Consider the following 5,676-nt stretch of genomic DNA (forward strand, 5'->3'; position numbering starts at 1 on the left):
GTACACAGCAACAGGAGATATCCCAAGGAGGGGCAGCACAGTGGCTCAGTGGTTAGCACTGCTGTCTCACAGTGCCAGGGTCCTGGGTTCAATTCCAACCTCAGGCAACTGTGTAGTTTGCACATTCTCCCTGTGTCTGTATGGGTTTCATCTGGGAGCTCCAGTTTCCTCCCACAGTCCAAAGTTGTACAGGTTAAGTGAATTGGCCATGCTAAATTGCTCATCATGTCTAGGGGTGTGCAGGCTAGGTGAATTAGCCATGGGATGCAGGGTTATAGGGATGTGGGTCTAGGTGGAATGCTGTTGAAAGGGTCAGTGTGGACTCGCTGGGCCAAATGGCCTGCTTTCCACACTGTAGGGATTCTATGATTTGCCATGAGTCCACTAGGTCACTTCTGAATCAATGTGCTCATGCTCATGATGACAGAATCAAGCTTGGCTGCAATGCCCTAAATGGGTCAATTGGCTTGCACCAGTCTCCATTACTGTCATACTTCAGAGAAACAGCCATTTGATCAAGATGACAGGTGGCCTTTGTGGAGGATTTTTCCATTTACTGAATGGGAAAACCACTCGGATCATACTTTGTATTCGTTAGTGCAACACGCCTTCAAAACAGAGAAAATCTAATTCTGTACAGAGAACCTGGAACTTCCTTGCCAACAGCTATGTGAAATAATTTAAAACTGATAGACTTCAGGGGCTCAGGAAGGCAGCTCACCTTCTCAAGGGCAATTAAGTTAAGTTAATAAGTGATAGTCTAACCAGCAATGTTCACAAACCACAACACACAAGTAATAAAAACTGTGTAACTGTTTCTATATAAAGCTGAGAGGGTGCAGTGTGTATTTTTGTTCTTTTCTTTTCTGTGAGCTGGGTATCACTGGCTCGGCCAGCATTTATTGTCCATCACCAATTGCCCTTGAGGAGATGGTGGTGAGCTGCCTTCTAGAACTGTTGTAATCATTATGCTGTAGGTATATCCTCAGTGCTATTGAGAAGGGAATTCCATGATGTTGGCCCAGAAGGACTAAAGGGACATTTACATGGTTCCAAATCTGGATGGTCTGGAAGGGTATTTAAAGGTAGCAGTATAGTCATGCATCTACTGCCTTTGTTCTTCTGGGTGATAGAGGTCACAGATTTGGAAGGTGCTATGAAAGGAACCTTAATAAGTTGCTGCAGTCCATTCTTTTGATGGTATACACTGCTGTCACTGTGAAAAGATGCTGGAGGGTTTCGGTGTTGAAGGCAGTGGATAAAATGCCAATCAAGCTAGCTACTTCTAATTCTGGCCTTTTGTGCATTTCTAATCAGAATCGCTCTACCAACGGTGGTTGTGTCTTCAGTTGTTTGGGCCCCAAATTCTGAAATTCCATCCCAATAGCTTTACACCTCAGCACATCTTAAAACCTATCCCTTTGACCATACTTTTCGTCATTTGACCTACTGACTCCTTCTGCAGTTTATTGATAAACTTTGTCTTATAATGCCCTGTAAAGTTTCTTGGGAATGGCTCTTTATGTTAATAGCATTACATGAATATATGTGATTGCTATTGTTAAAATCAAAGGTTTCCATGCTGTCATTTCTCTCTGTATTAACCTGGTGATTTAATAAGTGCATCTGCAACCTGGAAACTGTATCTGCTCCTTGCTATTTACTCACTCACTTTGGATTGGTATTATTCAATAAAATCCAATTATCAAGAAACTCACTTGAGTTGCAAGCACAGTAGAACTGGGTTAAAATGTTTCTTCAATAAATAAGAAATATGCTGAAAGGTGTGAACATTGTTAAACAACATTTTGACTGACAGACATATTGTTGTTATGCATGACCTATTTACACAGACTGAGGGCTTGCAGTAGGTATATAAGAAAGTCTAAATGCTTATTTTGATCAAATGTAACTTTTCTGGTAATTTGCAGTTGGTGTGTAACTAATATCTATATTTACATTTAAATTCTGCAGTTCCCAGACTTAACAAACTTCCAGTGGAAGAGTAGTTGGCCTTAAATAAGAAGCTGTGTAAAATGGTTCCTCATCAAGAGGGGTCAGCTAGGCCTTTTGTGTTACAGCATATCAAACTCATCAACTTCTTTTAACTTCATATGCTGCCATTTCTGCTACCTGAGAGGAATGTCGCCACCAGATCTATATTATGCTCCCCTCCCTTGTTAGCATTCCATGGGGACTGTTCCCTTTGGGACACCCTGGTCCATTCCTTCTCCACATCTAACATCTGCCCACACCAACACAGCCACTTTCCATACAATTACAGAAGGTGTAACATTTGCCCACTTGCCCTCTTCACTGTCCAAGGCCTGAGACGCACCAATTGTTGAAGCAACTATTTATCTGTACTTCATTCAATCTAGTCTAATGTATCGCTGCTCACAATGTGGTCTCCTGGGGAGACAAAATGCAAGCTGAGTGATTGCTTTCAGGAACACCTTCACTTGTCTGTAAAATTGACCTGAGCTTTCACCTGCCTGATATCTCAATACACCACCGTGTTCCCATGCTGACATTTCTGCCTCAGGCCTGCAGTTGTGCTCCAACGAAGCATAACTCGAGCTGATGGGATAACACTTCATCTTCTGCTTTTGTACCTTACAGCTCTTGGGACTCAACATTGAGTTTAACAATCTCAGAGTGTGAACACCTTCTTCCATATTTCTTAACCTCTCCCACACGTCAAGGTCCTGTTTTGTATGGGTCACTCAGTACAGCCAACCCATTTTCAACTGTTTACACCTCCCGTTATCATCTGTTCAGCATTTATCTCTCATCCTGCTTATCATTAGCAATCTTTTGGCTGTTTCTGTTTTTTTTTCTGTCTCTCTCTGGGCACTGAGTCTTTCTATTCGGTTATTCCTTCCCCTCCAAACCCCACACCCATCATCAGCATAAATACAACCATTTCCCAGCTGCTTACAGTTCTGATGATGGGTCACTGGATCTGAATCAGCAACTGTTTTTTTATCTCCACAGATGTTGCCACACCTGTTGAGTTTCTCCAGCACTTTCTGTTTTTGTTTCAGATCACCAGCATCCAAGGTTTTTTTTATTTTGCCCTGACTTAGCAATTGAGCACAACTTAGACTGCTGGGATTAGATGATTAAGGAAGAAATGGGAGGAAGAGGAGCTCTGTCACTTTTACTGTTTCAAAATTTTGCTGCCCCCAGAAATTGATTCTTTTTCTACAACAAGAGAGGAATGTAATCCTTGGGTTAGTATCTGTAAGTGACTAAGATTTGTTCTGTTCTTATAGTTCAACATTATACAGGAATTGGTGGTAAGGTTAATTAAAACATACAAAAATGTAATTGAACATATAATTGAATAAAATAATTAAATAGTTAATTAGAACACGTTAAGGATGGCAGAGAGGCTGATGTGTCACAGCTGCAGCATGTGGGATTTCCTGGATGGCAGATGGTGGAATTTGAATTCAATAAATATCTGGAATTAAGAATCTAATGATGACCGTGATTCCATTGTTGATTGTGAGAAAAACCCATCTGGTTCATTGATGTCCTTTAGGGAAGGAAACTGTCTCCTTACCTGGTCTGGACTACATGTGACTCCAGACCTGCAGCAAAATGGTTGACTCTTAACTGCCCTCTGGGCAAATAGGGATGGGCAATAAATGCTGACTAGCCAGCGATGTCCTCATCCCATGAATGAATAAAAAAATGTTGATCCTGAGCAACAGATCTGCTGTAAGTGTTTGAAGTTCCAATAGCTTTGACTCTGACATTATGAGTTGGAGGATGAAATACTGACACATCAGGGAGGGGAAAGTTACCTGCAATCTTTGTACAATAAGGCAGTCACACTCCTTGGAATTGGGCTTGTTGATTTGGTCAGTGTTCAGGGACAGGAGAGTGTAAGTAAGGCAGGTAAGGGAGCCCAAAGTGCAGCCTCAGCCTTTGTAATTGTCCAATAGGTTTCAGACTCTTCAGCTTGTCTAGATGAGAGTGAGCACTGCAGCATGGGCAAGCTAACTGGCCATGGCATCATGCTAAGGAAGTCTTTCAAGAGGGTGCAGTAAGAAAGAATGAAGTGGTAGTTGGGGACAGTATAGTGACAGGGATTGGCATAATTCTCTGCAGCCATTGAGTGAGTGCACCTGACTGTGTTACTGCCTGGTGCCAATGTTCAAGACATCTGCTCAGAGCTGGAGAGGAACTTGGATGGGAAAGAGGAAGATCCAGCTGTTGCCATCTGTATTTGTACCAACAATATAGGCAGGACAAAGGAGGAGGTTCTGAGTAATCAGTATGAGAAACTATGCAACAAATTAAGAAGTAGAAGCTAAAATGTCATAATTGCTGGATGATTATCTGAACACAAGGCAAATTGGAATAGGGCATATCAGATTAGAGAGATGAATACTTGGCTCAAAGACTATTGTGTGAGAAGTGGGTTCCGGTTCTGGGCATTAGCTCCAGTACTGGGCAAGTGGGATCTGTACTAATGGGATGGTTTCCACATGAACCCTGCTGGGGCCTGCTGTATAAACAGGGAATTAGAGGGAATTTTAAACTAAATAATGGGGCAAGGGATCAAATTTGGGAAAAAGTACTAAATCAGAGTCAAGGCCAAGCAAAGTATCAGACCATAAGATATAAGAATAGAATTAGGCCATTCAGCTCATTGAGTCTGCCATTTGATCATGGCTGATATCTTTCTCAATCCTATACTTCAATTTCTCCCCATAACCTTTGATCCCTTTTCCAATCAAGAACTTCTCTTATTCTTAAATATACTCAATGACTTGACCTCCATAGATTAACCACCATCTGGCAAAGAAATTTCTCCTCATCTCAGTTATAAAGAGTAGTGTCTTCACTCTGAGCCTGTGCCCTCAGGTCTCTTATGAGTGGAAACATCTTCTCCACATCCACTCTATCCTGGCCTCCAGTATTCTGTAAGTTTCAATCAAATCCCCCCTCATCCTTCTAAACTCCATTGAGTACAGACCCAGAGTCCTCAATTGCTCCTCATATCGTAAAACCTTCATCCCTGAATTTATATTATTCTTGTAAATCTCCTCTGGACCCTCTCCAATGCCAGCACATCCTTCCTTAGATACAGGGCCAAAACTGCTCACAATATTCCAAATGTGGTCTGGCCAGAGCCTTATACAGTCTCAGCATTACATCTGTCCTTGTATTCTAGCCTTCATGAAATGAATGCTAACATTGCAATTGCCTTCCTAATTGCCAGCTGAACCTGCATGCTAACCTTAAGAGAAAACCTGAACTGTGACTCCTAAGTCCCATTGTGCTTCAGATTTCCAAAGCCTTTCCTCGTTTAGAAAATAGTCCACACCTCTATTCTTCCTGCCAAAGTGCACCAGCTCATACTTTCCCAGTGTATTCCATCTGCCACTTCTTTGCCCACTCTCCTAGCCTGTTCAAGTCCTTTTACAGTCTCCCTGCTTCCTCAAAACTGCTTATCTCTCTCCACCTATCTTTGTGTCATCTGCAAATTTAGCAACAAGGCCCTCAGTTCCTTTGTCCAGATCATTTATGTATATTGTGAATAGTTGTGGGTCCCATCACTAACTCCTAGGAATTCCACTAGTAACAGGAAATAATAAACAGATCACAACAGGATGGGATAGAGAGTATGAATCTAAGAATGAATCAACTGATAAGACA

The sequence above is a fragment of the Rhincodon typus genome, chromosome 11, assembly GCF_021869965.1.
Source record: "Rhincodon typus isolate 14 chromosome 11, sRhiTyp1.1, whole genome shotgun sequence".
In the NCBI taxonomy this organism is placed as follows: domain Eukaryota; kingdom Metazoa; phylum Chordata; class Chondrichthyes; order Orectolobiformes; family Rhincodontidae; genus Rhincodon; species Rhincodon typus.